The 21,379-nt window shown below is 47.9% G+C and overlaps 1 pseudogene; it reads left to right on the forward strand.

The window, feature by feature from the left end:
- Nucleotides 1-1,659: 1,659 nt before the first annotated feature.
- LOC110141511 (elongation factor 1-gamma-like) lies at nt 1,660-13,234 on the forward strand (annotated as a pseudogene).
- Nucleotides 13,235-21,379: the final 8,145 nt, after the last annotated feature.

Below are 21,379 nucleotides of genomic sequence, written 5' to 3' on the forward strand. Positions count from 1 at the left end.
CACCAGAGAAGTCCCTGGTGTGGGCTAATCTTAAGTAGAAGTTTAAGAGGAGTGAGATGGGGAAGGAATGTTCTGCAAGGTGAGAGGTACAGTTCTGCAGTTATTAAAAAAAAAAAAAAAAAAAAAAGAGGCCAGAGAGCAGTAGCTAACTCCATACGAATTTAATGGAGCGGTCACCAGGGAACCCGGGGACACTGCAGAGAGGGTTTTGTGAGAGGAGGCTGGGTGCAAAGGAAGCCACTGACCCTCCAACAGCAAGCACGGGGATCCGAGAGCAAGCCAACTTTTGGCACAGAAAGATAAGAAAGGGCGGCCATACAAAGGCAAGAGTACAGACGCACAAAGGCTACGTAGGAGCCATCTCTGTGGGGAGGCCAGGGTGACCTGGAGTTTGGAGAACAAACACAGCAAGATGAGGTTTCCAGGAGACAAGCCAGACCATTTAGATCGCAATCTCTCCAAACTGGCAAGAGAGCACTTACCCCAGAAAGTCTATGCGGATGCTTGTCCCCCTGCCCTCAACTCCAGCTCCGCGCACTCAGCTCGGCTACCACGTAGCTGGCCTGTGTGCAGGGACATTTCCATCTGACCGTGGGCCCCTCATGGGCAGGCACCAGGCCTCATGCTCTGCTCTCTCCAAGCCCAAGGACAGAGCAGTGGCTGGCACAGAGGAGAGTTACAATGAAAGTTTGAGAGGAAAAAAAAAAAAAAAATAGCTGCAATCCCAGCTCTCTCCAAAAAAAAAAAAAAAAAAGTTTTTAAAGTTTCTTTTGAGGGAAATGGGAGGCAATTAAAGGGTCTGAGTAGAGAATGGGGAGGTATTCAAAGACAAAGTGAAATTCAGGTTTGATCCAAAGATTAGTTTGATGTCCTGGCTCAGTTCATAATTTAAAGTGTTTGTTTCTATCTAGGGGTTGGCAGGATTGTGTGTCGTAAAACCCCAATGATGTTTTTCTCTTTTAAAAACTGGAGGCAGACTGGAAGGCTGGACAGGACAGACTTTTTAAATAATTTGAAGAGCATCACTGTGGTGCAGGTTGCATGATGCATATAGGAAAGTCGATACTGTTCTAAGTGCACAGCTCCATGTGACCCCACACCCAGAGCAAGACAGAGAATGTTCCAGCACTGCAGAGCCCCAGCCTTGGACTTTGGAGGGTCTTGGCACCTGGCCGAGTTCACAGCCACTGTGGCGGCAAAGACCACTGCCCATCCTGCGTATACGCAGGGCTGTGTGTTTCCAAAGGCTGCCTCCCCTGGGGGTGGAGGAATCCCCACGCCCAGCTTCTTCAGCTCCGAGCGTGCTCCCGGGTCCTGGGTTCTGTGAGAAGCTATTGTGGTGGACTCTGGTGGGCTGCCGGGCACCCTCAGGCCTGCCCAGCACACACCTTTAGAGACTGAAGGTCTGCCTGGCCCAAGCTCACATCCCTTTCTCAGTGATCCACATCCAACGTCTGATCAGTGCAGGGGATAAAAGTCAGGCCCCAGCCAGGACAATGCCAAAGTGCCATCCTAGCTCGGGGCTCCCTGGGGGACAGCCGAGGCTGTCACGGGGCCACCAGCATCACAGTCCCCCTTCCCTCTTGGCTGGTCCCACTTCCTGTCCCGCCCTCCCTGGGTCTGTTGGCGCGGGCGCTCCCGAGTGAACACCTCACACGAATGCCACCTGGGCCTCTGCTTCCTGGGGGCCCAGGCCGCCACCGCGGGCCCCCTTCTGCCTTCCAGCCTCTGTTTCCAAAGGCGCGGCGGAGCTCCTGCCCTGTCCCGGGCAAGGCCCCGGCCCGGCAGGTGTGGAGCCAACACTGGCCGGGGCGCGTGTGCGTCGCACGGCGCCGTTTACCCAGCACTGGCACGCACACTGTCTCGTTTGACCGCGGCTCATTCGTTCGTTCGCTTCTCCAGCCAGGGCAGTGCCGGCGCTGGCACCAGGAGTCGAGATGTGAAGAAGAAAGCGACACTTTCCTCATGCCAAGGGTCCACAGCCTGGAGCAGAAGGCTGATCCCCTCACCAAGAGTTCTCCCCGCTCTGGAGGGGCGCTCGGAGAGGCCATGATGAGGGCAGAGGGGCAGGGACCAGAGAGCTGGGGTTTCCCAGGGAGGAGCCGCATGGCCGAGCCACCCACCAGCTGCCGGGCAGCGTCACGGAGACCAAACCCAGCACCAAGACGCACGGTGGGCGGCCAGTTAGGAGCTGCGCGCAGAACGGGCCACCCTGCGGTCTCCTCCGGCTTCACCCAGGATGGCCGCGTCCGTGAGCCCAGAGGCCTCTCCCTTCCCCCGTGCGGCCGCCCAGGGGTCTCCTCCCCGCTTGGCACAGCTGGGTGGGGCCCCGGGCAGCTGGATGGGACAAAAGGAGAGAGGAAGGGAAGGAAGGAGGGAGCTTCCGGCGGTGGTGGGGGGCGGCGTGGGGTGTAGGATTCCAAGCAAAAGAATAACATGATCTTGGCAAGCTGCCCCGGGTCCCACTTCAAGTACCGGATTCACTTAAATCCGTCTTTGCTACTTTCCAGAGTCAACAGGATTTGTTGACTCTCCAGTAGGGGAACAATCTTGAGGGAACAAGATTTTTAAAGTGCCTGTAAGTGAGATGTTTTCCCTAATCTGAATTTGGGGCATATTGATGCTTGGGGAAATTTTCAATGGCTTGATTGAGGGCTAGGACACTTCTTTAGAACATCTCTGTAGAGAAGGACAATGAATGTCAGATTATGCTTTTAGATGTTGCAGAGATGAAAGTACATCTTGGCTATTTATCAAATTAATCACCTTATAATCTAAAGACAAATGGGATTCCTAGGGCAGTATTCAGCCAGTAATTTAATACTTAAGTTTTTCTGATCAATAAACCATTGGCCTGTTAGAATATTTAAGTCATGCTTAGAGTCATTCAGGAAAAAAAAAAAATCTATTAAGTTCTTTGAAGGGATGTCTTTAATTTAAAATGTCATTTTCTATTTAAGCATTACATTTTACATTATTATAAAACAACACCAAACTTAATTTGAATAAAGATATTTTTAAAAAATTTTAGGCAGAAATAGGTTATAATTTAGTAAATGTTTTATTCAACAAGTACTCAAGTGCTAATAGAGCGTGCGCTCGCGTGCGTACACACACACACACACACACACACACACACACACACACACACACACACACACTTTGGACCACCACGTTTACACCTCCAGGGGGCACCATTCATCTTTTGATCTCGAGAAATGGTCCAGGACTGTGCGAGGCTCTTGGGATACTGTTGTGGATGTTTGTGACCCCGAAATTCATGTGTGAAACCTTAACTCCCCGTGTGATGGTATTTGGAGGTGAGGCCCTTGGGAGGTCATGAGGTAGAACCCACAGGATGGGGTTGTGTCTGTTAGTAGCTCAGTTGTGTCCGACTCTTTGTGACCCCGTGGACTCTAACCTGCCAGGCTCCTCTGTCCTTCGGATTCTCCAGGCAAGAATACTGGAGTGCATAGTCTGTTCCTTCTCCAGGGGATCTTCCTGACCCAGGGATCGAACCTGGGCCTCACACATTGTAGGCAGATTCTTTACCATCTGAGCCGCCAGGGAAACCCATGTCTAAACCACACTTGATGGAGTTAGTGCCCTTATAATAAGGCTAAGAGACCAGAGTACTCTCTGTCCCTCTTTCTCTCCCTCTCTCTGTGCTACATGAGGATACGGCAGGAAGACAGCTGTCTGCAAACCTGGAGGAGAGCTTTCCCTAGAATCCAACTGTGCTGATGTCCCAGCCTCCAAAACTCTGAGAAATAAGTGTTTGATGTTTAAAACACACCAGTCCAGTACACTTGTTACAGCTTGCTGAACTACGATGGATGCCACGGTGATAAGTCACAGTCCCTGTGCTCGAGGAACACGCAGTGAAGTGTGAGACCATCTGGGGAGGGGAACCTCAGGGTACTGAGGAACAGGACCGGAAAGAAATGAGCCCAGGACACCCTGGGCCTCAGAGAGGGCACCAACCCCGCCCACCGTGGGACCTGGGAAGTGCCAAGAGTGACTCCAGGAATATTAAAGCCACAAAAGTCTCTCTAAAGACTCTCTAGCTGAGAAGTTAAAAGATTTATCCAGGCTAACCCAAGGAGCTTTAAAAGTAGAGTCACAATTTACTGCCTGTCCAAATGTAGCGTGTTTACACTCGCGGGTTAAAGGTTATGCGAGTTATTGGTGCTTTAAAAAAAAACTTCATAGTAAAATATATTTGAGACCATGTAATGATAAGAAACATTTGGCATGTTGAAGGGAGAAAAAAATGCAGCTGTTGTAGAATTCTCCCCTATAAAAACATCTGACTCTGTGAACTGGGCTGGGAGGAAGTGAAGTTTCAAAGGAGTCCATTTGGAGTCACGCATAAACTGGGTCTGCTTAATGCAAAGAGTGCATGTTCTGTCGTAAATGATTTCCACCTCGGCACCTTGGACATGGAAACACAGCCAGCGTCCCTCTACAGCTAATTTGTTATCGTGGCCTCTGATGTGGGTTTGGGGCAGTTGTGCGAAATCTTCCTAGAATTCCATCGCAGCAAACCTTCAGAGGGAGAAACAGCAGCGGTGGCTTTGGAAATCACTGCCATTTGTAATAGATCAGTGCCTCCGTCCTCACCACGGCTGACCAGGAACATGAGCTGCAAGCCTTCAGTGATCTGGAGTTTTTCCCAGTGGTAATGTTGGATCTTCAGATGCAGCATGAAAGTGTGGAAAGAAACACCCATTCTGGAAGCGTCTTCTAGGAGAGAACGTTGAGAGCGTGCATGTGTACGCAGCTGGTAATGGAGATGCAATACTTATTTAGCATCTTTGTTTTTAAAATCATTTTCTAAGATGTTTATAGTGTTATAGCCATGCTTTCCGGGAAACAAACTCACTCAGAAGGACAATGCAGATAGTGGAGTGCAGTTTATTACACCGGCGTGCCCAAGGCAGAGTCTCCTCTTAGCCAAGGACCCCGACCAGCATTTGTGAAAATCTTTTATACCCCATGTGTACGTGTCCAAACCCACCAGCCCAAATCCCTTGAGGCTTACAAAGGAAGGGTAAATACAATCACAATAACCCCATCATTCACGTGTTATGTGTTCAAACAGTTAATAATCAATAAGCCCGTGGTTATATTCCAACCAGTTAATAACCGATAAGCCTGTGGTTACATCCGGATAGATACTGTCCGGAGGCAGGGGTGATAAGTGTCTGTTTTCTCTTAACCTGGATGTGATCTTCAAGATTCCCCTGCCCAGAGGGGGTCTTATCCTTCCATTGTCATTCCCACAGGCGCTAAGCACAGAGCTCAGAGTCCATTGGAGAGGCGGCCTAGCGCGATCAGCACGGACAGGCCTGAGATGGAGTCCAGGCCCTATGAATTCCTTCTTCAACAGGACTAAAGTCAGGGCAGTAATCCTAGCTGGGGTCTACCGAGTGCTCCTGTGTCCCAGGTAATGTAGTAGCCGACCCACACGTTTGGTCACAGGAGAGGCATAGCTGCGGCAAGGTGGGTAGAACAGCCCACGACATGCCAGGCACAAGCTCAGGTGCTTTACATCCATTATTTCAGCCGATCCTCACAACATCCTTTTGAGAAAAACACAAATACGAGCTCCATTATACAGATGTGGAAGCTGAGGTTCAGAGAGGCTCCTGAGTTGTTCAGGATGACTTCTACAGGCCAGTTCTCTACTGCTGAGCCCCACAGCCTCTGCTTGGCAGCTCTGGGCCGTGCCACGTGCTCAGTGGCTCAGTCGTGTCCAGCTCTTTGCGACCCCATGGACTGTAGCCCGCCAGGTTCCTCTGTCCATGGAATTTTCCAGACAAGAATCCTGGAGTGGATTGCCACTTCCTGCTCTAAGGGATCTCCCCGACCCAGGGAAGAACCCATGTCTCTTGGATCTCCTGCATTGGCCGGCAGGTTCTCTACCACTCGCGCCACCTGGGAAGTCCTAGCAAATTGCAAGTGTGTGCTCGGTCGCTCTGTCGTTTCTGACTGTGCGACCCCGTGGACTGTAGTCCACCAGGCTCCTCTGTTCATAGGGTTTCCCAGGCAAGAACACTGGGGTGGCTTGTCATTTCCTTCTCCAGGGGATCTTCCCCACCCAGGAATCGAACCCTGTCTCCTGTGTCTCCTGCGTGGGCACTTGGATTCTTTACCACTGCGCCACCGGGGAAGCTGCAAACTGCAAGGGAGATGCCCACTAAAGCCTTGGAAGTCCCAGTGCTGTCAGATCCACTGATGTCGTTCAGTCTCTCAGCCGTGTCCGACTCTTTGCGACCCCAGGGACCCCAAGCACGACAGGCTTCCCTGTCCATCACCATCTCCCAGACGTGTCACACCCATAAGTACAATTAAACCATGGGCACTGACCAGCCGCTGAAAAGTACTGAATGTGTGGTGTGTAAGAGGCACTCCAGGAACAAGACTGCCTGAAGTTTGCAAGAAGCATTTTGAGTAAAACAATCTGTAAGCAGTAAAACCCCGGGGTCTGAGAAGCCTATTTCTTCATCTTTCTTGGAGAGATTGAGGCGACTTTAAATTACCCAACAAATTAGTTCATTTTAATGTCAGAATGTATTAGGGGGTGGGGGGTTCTGAGGTGAAAGAAAAATAAGTGTAATTGCTTATTTTTTTCAAAATCACATATTACTTTGTTCATTATGAAATAATGAAGCATTATTTAATCCCATTATGAAATAAATGAGATTGAGTAAACAACACATGTGCATTCATGCCGTGATAGAAAGTCAGTAAATGTTTGTCCCACTGACACTTGAAAGTCTCGGCTCCATTTTTCTCAATAATGAAACTGTAGGTGTTTTCATTACAAAAATATATTTTATAAGAAATACAAATATGGCTTTATTAAATGAACTGTTAAGGGACCTTTCCTAGATGGTCGCATTTTGAAATGTAGATTCACGTCTTCAAAATGAAGCCCATCTGTAGGCAGTGATCAATATCTAACAAAATCATCAGTGAAATGAAAAAAAAAAAGTCAATAGGAAGACTAAGGTTAAGTCCACGAAAGCCCTATTTCCATATGTACACCTGCCCTCTTGTGGCATTCATCTGTATGGTCGCCTACCATGCATTTTGAAGACTTTGAACATGGATTATTTTAACCAATATCCTACATAGCTGTCTATCAACACACCTAACTACAGAGCCTCATCCTGGAATAGTTATTCTTTCCCACAGGCATTTATCTGCCCGACCTTAGAGACTGCAGGGCATGCTCACATTTGGTGAACATAATGCTTAGGAAAAATTCTAATTAATTGGCATTTTGCTCCTTGGTCCATCTGCTAAGACTGCATAAAAATTTACCCCAAAATATAAACAGCCATTCAGTGAGTCAGGAATTCAGGAAGGGGATGGTTTCTCTAGGGCCTCGTGTAGGTGACAAAGACTTAGAGCTGGGAACTTCTGAAGGTGTCTCCACTCGGATCTGGGGGTGGAGGCTGGCTGTTGGGGTCTCAGGTTCTTCCACACTGGGCTCTTCACAAGGTCCAGTTTGGGCTTCTTCAGAACATAGAAATCAATCCAATGTTAATTTATTGGAAGGACTGATGCTGAAGCTGGAGCTCCAGTACTTTGGCTATCAGACGCAAAGAGCTGACTCATTTCAAAAGACCTTGATGTTAGAAAAGATTGACGGCGGAAGGAGAAGGGGACGACAGAGGATGAGATGGTTGGATGGCATCACTGACACAATGGATGTGAGTTTGAGTGAACTCCGAGAGTTGGTGATGGACAGGCAGGCCTGGCATGCTGCAGTCCATGGGGTCGCAAAGAGTCAGACACGACTGAGCGAGTGAGCAATAACAATCGCAGAGCGTCAGAGGGTGAACTGAGGGAGGCAGAGAGAACGTCAGCAGAAACTCATCCTTATGACCTAGCTTCAGAGGTCAGGTGTAGCCACGTCCTCTCATTCTGTCTGTCACCAGGAGCCAGCCCTGATTCAATATGAGAAGGGACAGCATATTGTCCCCTGAATGGGCATGAAAACAGTGATGCACGGATCTTTGGGGACTATCTTGAAGACTGACAGCATATATTTCAACAATGAACCAGCATTGTATTTCAGCAGTATGTGGGATATGACTGCCTTCATCTGCTGCCTGTGGTCCTAACGTGCTCTCCAGCTAGCTGTGGGTCAGCATGTAAGATTGAAGGCCCCTGTTCCTCCAGGAGAAGGACCGAGGGAGAAGTCCCAATCAGAGTAAGTCATCCCAGGGAAGAAGTGAAATCATAGAGAATTTAGTTCTGGAAGGAAAAAAGGGAGGGCAGGGGCGGGGCTCTCACCCCTGTCCCAACTCTCTACCCTCACCTCCACCTGCACTTTAAGAGGATTTCATCAAGGACTCTGGGGGAAATGCAACTGACTAGTACAGATGAAAACACACACCTCAATTTCATTAGTAACCCCGGAAATAGACATTGAAGCAACAATCAGATACCCCAGAAGGACTTTTTCAGGCAGGAAAGGTGTGGTCAGCATGCTTTCTCAATGGGTGCAACCTCATTTAATCTGAAATTTTACTGTTGTTTATAATTATCTGAGTATATCTCAAATCTTAATTCAGTTTTATTTTTAATTTTTAAGAATATGAGTATTTTTTGTCTTTAAAAAAATAGTCTATATTTAGAAATACCAGGGTTTCCCAGGGGGCACTAATGGTAAAGAATCCGTCTGCCAATGCAGGATACACGAGAGACAAGGGTTCGATCCCTGGGTTGGGAAGATCCCCTGGAGGAGGAAATGGCAACCCACTCCAGTATCCTTGCCTGGAAAATTCCGTGGACAGAGGAGCCTGGGGCCACAAAAAAATAGAACACAACTGAGCAACTGAACACACCACAACTGTGAGATGGAGATTTCATTCCTGATCTCAAACACTCTGCTTTCTTTTATTTTTTAGAAAGGAGAGGAGTCAGGGGCAAGTCTGGGGAGTGTGGGGATCCCAGGAATATGCCACTGGACTTGGGCCACGAACAACAGACCAACAGGATTTCCCCCAGGACTCCTCTTTCTGATAGGGTGTGGGAAAGCATTCGAGATGGAGAGAGCAGCGTGACCCAACGTGGTGTCAACAAGCACCATATGCTTGGGAAGTGATGGGCGCTCAACGCCCAAAGGTGACCAAGGAAGCGGGTGGTTAAAGCTGCACGTGGAAGCTGATGCTAAAGGCCATGGTAGGGAGGTGAACTCAATTCACTGATGGGAACCTCCAGTGTTTTTTAAGCAAGGGTGCCGGGCAGTTGGGTGTGTTTTAGGCTCATCACTCTGAGCAAGATGGCCATGGAGGAGCAAAGGCATGTGACAATAGAGGACTATATGGGAAGGATTAACTGGGCAGGGGTGGGGATGGAAAGAAGGGAAATATTAAAGAGATGATCCTAAGGTGGAATGGCAGGATGCTGAGAGTGAGAAGGAGGGTGGAAGGCATCTAGCTTCAAGCTTTGGTAACTATATAGACAGCGATGTCTTTAACCAAAATGTGGGCTACAAGTGGGAGGAGTGCTTGAGCTCACATATGGAATTGCTGAGTTTTCATGTTTATGGGACATATAAGGATACAGCCCAAACCCGGGCCTGCCTTGGGGAATATTCATCTCATTAAAGTTAAATCACTTTTGCCTGTCTGCATGTCTCTTCCCCACAGGAATGTAACCTCCCAGAGGGAAAGATTGAAGGCAGGAGGAGAAGGGGATGACAGAGGATGAGATAGCTGGGTGGCTGGATGGACATGAGTTTGAGCAAGCTTTGGGAGTTGGTGATGGACAGGGAGGCCTGGCATGCTGCTGTCCATGGGGTCACAAAGAGTCGGACACAACTGAGTGACTGAACTGAGAGGGAAAACACACTCCTTTATCTTGAATCTCCTGTGCCCCTGGAGAGGGTGCAGCCAGTTTTGCTACATCAGTGCTTGTCTAGGTAAGTAATTGAGCAACAAAATGCATGCAAGGAGGAGGGAGGGGAAGGTAGAGGGCGAAGAGCAGGACTCTGAGGACCGCCAGTGGAGAAATTACTTGGGAAAAAAAGGGAAGCCAGGGAAGGTGCTGGCGAGGAGCAGAAGAGAGGAGGCAAGAGATCCAGTCAGCAAATGCATCGACCAGTTCTTCCTTGTCAGCAGACAGAGCAGCAGCAATGAGTCCCTTGGACACAGTCCCTGGACGGAAAGCCAGCACTGGCCTGCTCACCCAGGCCATGTGGGCTGCAACAAGTCAGAACTGGTTCTGTCCCCTCCTGCAGTCTGCTCCCTGTAAACAGTCACTGTGAGCGACCCAGCTCCTATCGCCCGAGCTGTATTCAAAACAATGGGAAATGCCTAGAGAAAGGAATCATACCCTCGGTTCCTTGCCACATTTTTCATATCATACTGATGGAGAAAAAGTTTCCTAAGTATTGTTAATGACTTGAAAGATTTCACTAAGTGGAGAGACCTGATGAGGGATTATTTTTTACTAATGGAGCTCCTTGGGACATCCGTAAAAATCAACAGTCCTCCGATGAAAGTGAGAGCCTTGGTCCTCTGACACTTAGTTGAATTTCTTGGTTTTTAATGGATTTGCTTAACGTGGGAAGCCTCCTGTGATGCTCTTTGTTCTGGGGACTAGGAGCTGCTAGACAATTAACTAATTGTTTTACTGATCGATATCTAATTTTTTGCTGTTGTCATAAAACCAAAGTAGCAGCAGAAAACGTAGAAAACGGGAAAAGAAAAATCTCCCCGAACCCTGCCCCCATCACAAACGTCTGATTACAATCGCACATTTCCAGTCCTCTGCCCTCAGCAGATAGTTTTGTAGCTGTAAACACAGGGGACATTGTGCCCTGCTTTTTTTCACTTAACATAATCTGATTCTCTTTTATGAGCAATGAAATTTGATACGAGGTGCTGCTCACACAGTTTTTTTTCTTAAAAGACCATCATTGCAAGGATTGGTGAGTATTTTCTAAGCCCCATCGACTTCAGGGAATCAGGAAATTAAACTTTTTATTTATTGGTCTTTGACTTTCCCATAAATGGACACAGTTCTACCTTGTTTGACTGCGCTGTAAAAGCAGGCACTGGCTGAACAAAGGCCATGCCGATGAGTAATTAGGCAGCAGGCAGAGGCCGGGCAGTGCTTTATGGGCCCATTAGTACTGGGCCAGCTGCTTTCAAGGTTCCAGTCTGCAACTTGGGCGTTAGGTACCTTTAGTTTCTTCAGTTCAAAAAAAAAAAAAATGACCTACCTGTTTTTTGTTGCTGTTGTTTTTGTCCAAATATTTAAAGACATGAACTGATCTCTGCAGTCCTTTAAAGGAAAGGATAACTGGTGTTTGTTACATATGTGATTTTTTTTTCTTTTTACTGTGCTTGGTCTTCGCTGCTGCTCGGCTTTCTCCAGCTGCAGTGAGCACTGAGTGCGTGGGCTTCTTCCTGCAGGGGCTTCTCTTGTTGCAATTGGAGCATGGACTCTAGGGCATGCAGGCTTCAGTACTTGTGGGTGGTGGGCTCAATAATTGCAGATCCCAGGCTTCAGAGTGTTGGCTCAATCGTTGTGGTGTACAGGCTGAGTTGATCTGAGGCATGTCGAATCTTCCCGGACCAGGGATCTAACCTGTGTCTCTTGCATTGACCGGCAGATTATTTACCACTGAGCCACGAAGGAAGCCCCTGTGGTTGGTTGTTTTTTTTTTTTTTTAAAGCCATATTCTGGCCCCTATCTCTATGAAATCACCACGAAGCCTAGGACCCTGTACACGTGTCCTGACAGCTGGAGGGCCTGAAGACCCTCATCACCACTCAATAGAGCGGGGCTCAGGTCCCTGTGCTCCGGGCACCACCCCACTTCCATTTCGGCCAAACCAGTCTCACCCCCTGAATTGCTCCATAAATTTTCCACCAGCGAGGTTCCAGCCTTTGAGGTGGATTCTGTGTGTTGGAGGGTGATGTCGCTGCCTGCTACGTGAGCCCCGAGGACATCCTCCCGAGGCAGCGGTACAGCTGGGCTGTGGTACCCAGTACAGTGGTACAGATGGCGGCAACACCGTGCCCCCAACCTGGACCCGGCGGTTCCCTACTGGGGCATCATGCATCACAGGGAGGCCAAGAGGAGGAGGAGGAGGGGGTGAGGCGGGTTCTGGGGCTGCTGGACACTCCCTTGAAGACTCGGACTTTTCTGGTGGGTGAACGTGTGACACCAGCTGACATCACCATTGTCAGCAGCCTGTTGGGGCTTTATTCACAGATTCTGGAGCCTTCTTTCTGCCAGGCCTTCCTTAATACCAACTGCTGGTTCCTCACCCGCATGAACCAGCCCCAGTTCTGGGTTGTCTTGGGGGAGGTGAAACTGTGAGGAAATGGTCCAGTTGGATCCTAAATGGTTTGCAGAGAGCTAGCCTAAAAAGGACACCCCATGGGAAGAGAAAGTTTCTCAAGAAGACAGGCAGAGGCCCCAGGTGAAGCAGAAAGAGGGGAAGAAGGTGGCTGCCCTGCTCTCGAGGAGGATCTTGGTGAACATGAGCAGGTGCTGGCTGCTGAGCTGAAGGCCAAGGACCCATCTGCTCACCTGCCCACTAGTGCCTTCTTGGGGGCTGGATTTAAGCTTGAGTACTCCCATGAGGACATGCTGTCTGTGGCGTTGCTATATTGGGGAGCATTTTGATCAGGGTGGGATTTCCTGGCAGCTCAGATGGTAAAGCATCTGCCTGCAACACGGGAGACCCAGGTTCGATCCCTGGGTCAGAAAGATCCCCTGGAGGAGGAAATGGCAACCCACTCCAGCACTCTTGCCTAGGAAATTCCATGGATGGAGGAGCCTGGTGGGCTACCGTCCGTGGGGTCGCAGAGTCAGACACGACTGGGTGACTTCACTTCACTTGATGAGGGGGGCTGGCCCCTATGGTACTCCAAATACCACTTCCCAGACCTCCCTGAGCTGCAGCCTGTCACTGGACTGTTCCAAGCCATTGGCCAAACTGAAGAAGAATGCCTTTGCCAGTGTCTTTCTCTATGGAACCAACCACAGCAGCCCCATTTCTGGAATCTGGGTCTTCCAGGGCTGGAGCTTGCCTTTCTGTGGAGCCCAGATTGGCCTGTGGACCACCAGTCACATGTATGGTGGAAACGATCCCAGCAGTGAGGAGACTCAGATGGTGGTTTGAGAATACTTTTCCTGGGAAGGAGCCTTCCAGCATGTGGGCAAAGCCTTCAACCAAGGCAAGGCCTTCAAGTGAACATCTCTTGCCATTGCCTAGCTGCTGTACCTGCCCTTCAAGGAGAATGGGGGTCGTTAAAGGAAACTGAACAATGGAAAAAAATAAAAGCTGTGTCCTGAATCTGATTAATCTTGTGTACACTTGAGTGCTTAGGGACTTGCAATATAGATGGAGTGATTCATTCTACAAGACCGTCCCCAGCTTTCTGGAGTGTCTCTTTCATGCTGAGCAGGGATGGTGGTCTGACCTCCGCACATTTTCGTGACATCCCCGAGAGGCTATGTGGTTATGACACACTCCTCTGAGAGCCCACTGGGGTTGTTCATCTTAACCAGAGTCCTGGGGGGGAAGCGGTATTTGCCTTGGGCACTTTTCCTCATGAAATGTATCTCTTCATATATATTTAGTCCAGAGCAAAAATTGTTACCTTCTCTACCTGTGATCACAGCTATTAAATAAATAACTAAAGGGAATCTATCTTCAGAGGAGGAAAATTGGGGAGTTCTTTTCCACCAGTGTGACCTCAATAAAAGATTGTCATCTTTGTAGACCCATCTTTACTTACCTGCTGCAGCTTTGTAAAGCAAAATGGTCATTGCCATTTCTAGGATGGAAAATGTCCATTTTATTAAAATTCCGAAGGTTAAAAAATGCCCAGATCTGCAAACACTGGTTTTAGTGGTTGGTGTTTTGAAACACTCCCTTGTTCATCAGCGCAATACAGCGTTGGTGAAGGACAGACAGAGAGCTAAGTGTTGTGACAAGGTCAAGGTGAAAGGAATGGATGTGAGCCTGTCCCCAAGGCCCTGCAGCCTGGGAGGAAGATGAAGCAGATACTCAACAGAGCAGTGGGCTCAAGGTTCAGAGGCGAAAAGAGAAGCATCACTCTCAGCTTGGGGTCAGGGTAGAGTGGTGTGGTCTTCCCTTAGCAAGGCAGGATGAGGGGTCAAGGCCACATCAGACCCAGTACCCACCCAGTGTTCCTCAGTTCTCTAGGAACTAATGCAATCCACTGTTGGAGCAAGAGAATTACAACTTGGAACCTGACTTTGTGAAGATACAATGTCAAAGAGTCTTGATAAGTAGTGGGCACAACCCACAGCTCCATGCATCCAGGAGACAAGACCTAGAAGGGGTCACCCTGCCGGCCTCACTGACTGGCCACTGGAGCCTTCCAGGTGGCTAGCTAGAGTGCCTATATAAAGTACTTTCACCCTTCTCCTGACACTATGAAAAACATTTTGCATGTATCCTCTCATGAATATGATGGTTAGGAGCCTGGCATGCTGCAGTCCATGGGGTCACAAAGAGTTGGACATGACTTAGCAACTGAACAACAAAGCATCCTCTCATATGATCCTTAATCCTAGGAGGTGAGTTCTATAAGTAGTCCCCAAAAAAGAATGTGAAAACCATACTTAGGAGTAACTTATCCAGTTCTACAAAGATAAGAAATAACTGAGCGGGGTACCAAAGCTGTGCTCACCCTGTAAGCTAAGACCACCCTTCATAACTGTCCACTGCAAAGGCATTCTGGACACTCTTTTGAAAGTCCCTTCCAATAAAGCCTGTATGCTGGGCAGGTGTATCTTGGGGCCTGGGGGTACAGCAGAGAGGTGGAAGGGCACAGTCTTCTACTGCCCCTAAATGCTGCCAGCATCCAGGTCTGAGAACCTGGCCATGTCCTGGTGTCAGCTCCTGCCCTAGCACTCTGCCTGCTTTCTCACATTTTCTCCTGTTTTCCTTGCCCACCAGCCAGAGCTCCTTCTTTGAGGGACAAATGAGCTTCGGAGCTGGAGTTCCATTGCACCTCAGACTGGCCCCAGTTTCCAGGACTCTTTCAACCTCTCCCCTTGGTGATGAATTTCTAGGACACTCAAATATTTACTCCTCAGGTTAGCTCAACTATTTTATAAAGGTGATTTGTTAAATGAATAGCCAAATTAGATCCAGTTTTGATATCTTTGTAAAGGATCCAAATATGTTCACAAATATACTTTCCTCAATCCTGTGCTCCAATTCTAAATCTGCTCCATGCGTCAAACCACATTGTACTACTGTGCATGCACACTTGAGCACGTGCACACACACACACACACACACACACACACACACACACACACCCTGCCTCTGTGCATGCTCAGGTGAGTTCCTCTCCTTTCCTCACCTCTTCTGCAGCATCCTCAGTCCCCCTGTAACTTCTCCAAAAGCTCTGGTGTGCTGACAGTGAGTTTCATTGGGTCTCACCAGCAGATCTCAGCCCTGGAATCAGCCAGGGCTGGGTAAATGAACTGATCTGGGTGGGACCCAGACTCTGGCACTGCTGAAGGCTCCCCAGGAGATGAAAATGGACAACCAGCCTCAGGAGCCTTGGCTGGCCTTCTCATGTCTCCGTCTCCTCACTCCTGCCTGCAGGGACAACTTCACTATCATCGATTTCTCCTGTCTCACGCCTGACCTGTTGAACCTGTTAGGAAACCCCAATGTAGGATCATGGATTCTCTGAATCCAGACAATCTCCCAGCTCCAGGGCTTCCTCCAGCTGGGGCCCTGCCCGCCTTCCGCAAGGTCCCACATCAGTCATCTGCTAGAGAAAGACCCACCGTCACCTCCCTGTGAGGAAGTGGTCACTCCAGGAGGACCCAAGTTCTCCCTCCACCTGAAGATTTCTCTAGTCTCCCCCCACCCCTCATGCAATGTACCCCTCACCCAGAGGCACATCCCCCTTCCAGGCACACACCCCACCAGACAAGCACCAGCCTCGCCTGCTCCTCCTCCGTCTTCGGGCATCCTAGTCCATCTATGGCCATTCTCTCCTCTGCCTTGGTCTGCAAGCACCGCTTTTCCTGTGCTAATAAAAACCCTAAAAAAGAAAAAAGTGGGGAGGGGTCAGGGGCTGGAGGGGGCATCTGAAGACAGAACCAGAGAGGTGGCCATGTGGGAGGGACTCAGATCAGCATCACTGGCTTTGAGGATGGAGGCAGGGGCCATACACTAAGGTTCCGGAAACTGGAAACAGAGAAGAAATGGATTTTCCCCTGGGGCTTCCAGAAAGTAGGACAGCCCTGCCCACACCTTGAGTTTTGCCCACTGAGAGCCATTTTGGACTCTGACCTCCAAAACTGTGAAGATAATAAATCTTCATTGTTTTAAGTTTATATATATTTATATATATTTATATCCCCTTTTGCTGACCTTTCCTCCATCAAGCTATCATTTAGCTTTCATTTCATCTCTTCCCTGCATATCCAGCCTCACCTTGAGTTGACCCTTTCTGCCCAGCTGTTTGCCGCAGGGCTTCTCCTGTCTCCCCCAGGCACCTAGAATGGAACCCAGCTGCAATCACACTCATCACCTTCTCCCCCAACCCAGAGGCTTTGTTCTGTCTTGAATAGCTCGATTTATCTGAACAGGGGCTCAATACTGCCTAACTTTACCCAAGAGCAAACCCTGTAACTTCACGCTCCCAATTATAAGGTGGGAAAACAGCAGACCTAATTCTGTCTGCTGAATAAACCCTCACGATTACTCTATTAATTCTTAATTTCACCTATCATTATGCTTTCAGTAAGTCAATGAATAAAACCAAAATAACCGCTTATATCCATAAGTAATCAAAATGTATTTAGTGCTTTAGCAGTTTGTTTTTCTAATTTTCCTTTAATTAGCTGAGAAAGAATTAAAGTCAATTCCTCATCCCGCAGATAAAAAATTAGACTCGGCTTTTGCCCTTACACATATCCAACTTTTAATGTACACAGGATACACAAATTCATAATTGTTCTATAATGTAATATGTATCCAATATTAAACACATTTCTATGACATTTATCTTATCTCCCTGATCACAGATAATATAATTATAATTATGCCCTTTCAAAGTATTATCGCCTGATCCACACTTAAGCAGCATTCTTAGCTTGAAATCTTGGCTATTGCACGCAGGGATTGCAGAATGTTTTTGTCCTCTGATAATTTAAATGATGGGCATATTGAGCAAGTATGGGTCTGTTGCTGTTCACCCTTGTAGTCCAATACTCAAAGAAAGGGCTTGAAAAATAGTCACTGAATAATGGATAAACACATAGGATGTTTGGGAATGTAAAAATAGTCACTGAATGATGGATAAGCACATAAGATGTTTGGGAATGTCTTATGTATGTTCACATTGGTATCCATGAGAACGTGGCCCACAGAGCAGTGGGGCAATTGAGAGGGGTGGGGACAGGGCCACATTAGAAATGAGCTGGAAATCAGCCCTAATTCTGTCGGCCGACATATCCGCCTTAACCATCACTGACTCCATGGACGTGAGTCTAAGCAAACTCCAGGAGACGGTGATGGACAGGGCCTGGAGTGCCGCTGTCCAAAGAGTCAGACACGACTGAGCTACAGATCCTAATTGAAGAAGCTGAAGTCTCAAATGGCTGTATATCAGCAGAGCCAAATCCTTCCTTTAGAGCTCTAGAATGTCACAGATATTAGGCATTGGTTTCAATACAAAATATGCTTTGGAGGAACAATGTGATTTCTCCGGCAGGCTTGTGTTGAGATTTTCCCATCCTCTTTTGGAACCACGTGTGATGACATTTGTTGGAGAAGGATTGGATACACCACTCATGGCTGGTAACAGTCACGGAAGCTTAGAGGAAGGTTGTAACAGCAGGAGAATATTTAAGACAGCTTCAGTGTTTCTCTTTCAGCCTTAAGGAATAGATAGCAATGTGTTCTTGGGCAGAAGAGACTGTGCTGTGCTATGGTCCCGGATAAACCTGTGAACAGCTATATGGCACCCGGGTAATGACCGAGTTGTTCTTTCTTCTGGGAACTAGGGTTGTCTGCTACCGATGATACAGCCTGCCTGGGGCCCAGGCAGAGTGGAAACGACAGTCCATGTATCTGAATGTTCTGCTCCTATTTGGTGGGAGGTGGGAATGCTCCTGAGCCCAGGAACTTGCGGATCTATCTGTTTGATTTCGATGGGGAGAGAGAAGAATGCATCTGAAGTTCTTTTGGTTGCTGTGTGCAGAAATCACACGCTACGCCTCACAAACTCACCGATTTCATAGAGCCGTCATCAAACGAGTGAGTTACGGTCTTCTTCATTCCACCATTCATCCAATGAGTCAGGCTCTGACAGGGGGTTGATTTGTTGTTTAATATTTGGGGGGATTATTTTGGTATAGCTGCAACGTGTTTACTCAAATACTGTGTGTTAAATGAGATGTTTTCATTTGTTTTGATAGGTACTTATAAAGGCAACGTACCGCATTTCACATTCACACACAGCCCTTCTGAGTTTGTGGCACCCGGATTCCCACAAAACCTCCCCTGTGTGTTTGGGACGCGCCAGCCTCGTTTCACCCAGAGGAGAGCAAGGCTTTGTGCAGTGCTGTCAAGCCCCAGAGCCCAGAGCCGAGCCTAAGGGGTCTTCCCCAGTCACTGGGACCAAAGACGGTGGGTGGTAGCAAAGAGCTCAGAGGAGGAAATTTATTCTTCTTGCTGTTTTATGGTTCCTAGGGTGTTACCATAACAGCATGAATTCTTCCCTGAACTCGGCAGAACATATGGGAAACCTATACTTAGCTTATCATTTCCAACCCTTCCTCCCCCACACCCTCCTTCCCCGCCAGGAGGCCTCAATATGGTACCAGTTCTGTAGGTAAAATAAAAAATGTTGAACTGAGTGAAGTGGTCGCTCTCCCAGACTCATGGGCGAGCAGTGATGCGTCCTGAGCTTTGACTGGAGTTCCAATTGAGCACTAACCTGCAAAGACAAAACTGTTCTCACAGGGGTTGCTGTATTACACATGGAAGGGGAAACACAGCCACCGCATCAGACTCAAGTGTGGAGCCACCAGAACAGATATGACTGTGGCCAAAAGTGGCCACAAAATATGCAATACAAAGAGAGAGCACAGAGCAATCCTTAAAATTGGTCATAAATGTCAAAATAGACCACGTGAGAATGTGCTTCTCTGCTGAAAAACTGTGTTTAGGAGTTCATCTCATACAGGAAATCATCACACTGCTCTTTTAAACCAACGAGTCTAGGGTCTGTAGATCAGATTTTTGCAAGTATCAATTAGGATGTCAATAGTTATGCACATGCCTTCAACACACACAGTAAGTAACTGAAGCTTCCTGGTCTGGGTCTCGAATGGATACAAGGCACCATCACTCCAAACATGATTGAATTCTAAGCCGTCAGCTGTTCTTTTAGTGTCTAAGTCATTTCTAGGATGGCACAAGTCCAAGTCTAATTCATTAAAACAGAAGAAATCTATAAACACCTGCATGTCATTGATTAGTAAGTTGGGGTTTCTTTAACTGGTTGTTTATTCCTCTGTTGAAAACAACACACTAAAGAACCAACAATGGCACGTCACTGACATTTTGCCAAGTTATTAGACTTATTTTTGTAAAGTGGGTTATTTTATTCGGGATGTCCCTGAAACATTGGGAGCCCCTAAAACCTACTCCTCTGTTTAAGTGCTGTATTCTCCTGATCTTGGTTCCTTGGACTGAGAATCTTGAGGGCCTTGGACAGTGTTACTTTTTACATAGAAATCAGCTAAGTAAAAAAGACTGGTTTCAAGGGCAAATTATCTAATTTGTAATTTCTGGAGATGGTAAATTTACTCTTCACTCCCAAAGAGGAGAGGCTGATCTTCCCCCATTCCCATGTCCCTGCTTCACAGAATTGCTGATTTGGCTCTATATGCTTTTTTGGCAATTTTAAAATTTCATCACCAGTACATTGAATGTGGGGGGGGGGTCACTCAATTTAGTTATTTTTAATTGGATGTAATCGCTTTACAATGTTGCATCAGTTTCTGCTGTACAACAGGGGATGTGTATTCACATATCCACTCCCTCTTGGGCCTCCCTCCCAGCCCCCCATCCCACCCCTCTAGGTCATCACAGAGCCGCGGGCTGAGTTCCCTGTGTTACACGACAGCCTCCCACTAGCTGTTTTACATGTGGTAGTGTATCCATGTCAATGCTACTCTCTCAATTCATCCCCCATCCTGAACTTGAGAGTCCGGGACAGTGCAGTCTCCGAGAGGCTTTCAAGTACTCACTGATTTTGAATATCTGCATCCGGGACCCAAGAAACAGCCCTGAACACCATAAAATCTGCCTGTAAATAGAATCTGGCATTCTATCAAGCCAAACAAAAACAAGGCATCTCTTTGAAACTGGGGACAAGAGAGATCAGCTACAGTTTCCCTCAAAACAGGAATAGTACGTGGGAATACCCATGATCACTAGTTTAAGAAACATAAAATGTTCCTGGATGGCCTCTTTATTTTAGTGGGTCGTTTTAAACTTTTTATTTTTATTTTTTTTCTGTTTGGCCACTGGGCTTCCCAGGTGGCACTAGTGGTAAAGAACCTGCCCGTCATTGCAGGAGACGTGAGAGATTTGGGTTCAGTCCCTGGGTCGGGAAGTTTCCCTGGAGAAGGAAATGGCAACCCGCTCCAGTATTCTGGCCTGAGAATTCCATGGACAGAGGACCCTACTGGGCTACAGCCCATGGGGTCACAAAGAGTCAGACACGACTGAAGCGACAGCACATTTGGCCACTAAGTCGTGTCTGACTTGGCTGTCAGTGGGATTTTCCAGGCAAGAATACTGGAGTGGGTTACCATTTCCTTCTCCAGGAGATCTTCCTGATCCCAGGAGTCTTTTCGACTCAGGTATCAAACCTGCGGCTCCTGCCTTGGCTCCTGCACTGCAGGCAGGTTCTTCACCCCGGAGGCCGTATCAGTGAATTCCACTAGAGGTGGGGCTGAGGCGAGCTCAAACCCTCCCTCTTGGACGGGATGTCACTACTGTAACTTCAAAGTCAACACAAAGAGTCTGGGGTATTTGATTTGTCAAACATTATGCAGTTTTCAGAGTAAAAAATTATCATGCACTCGATTGCCCAGACATGAAATCGTATACTACAGAATGAAAGCCAATGTTTAAGGGTTTAAAAATTTACTCCTTGCAAATTGTGATCAACATCCTCTGACCCTGCCCTGCCTGTGTCCCCATATGCCACGCGAATGTGGATGTGACACAGTAGGAACATCCCTCAAGGGGAGGGATGTGACCGGTACGGACAGAAACGTAGTCTTTCAGTGTTAGAAGACAACTTTGAGGACATCCGAT

This window comes from Odocoileus virginianus, chromosome 7, assembly GCF_023699985.2.
Source record: "Odocoileus virginianus isolate 20LAN1187 ecotype Illinois chromosome 7, Ovbor_1.2, whole genome shotgun sequence".
NCBI lineage: Eukaryota > Metazoa > Chordata > Mammalia > Artiodactyla > Cervidae > Odocoileus > Odocoileus virginianus.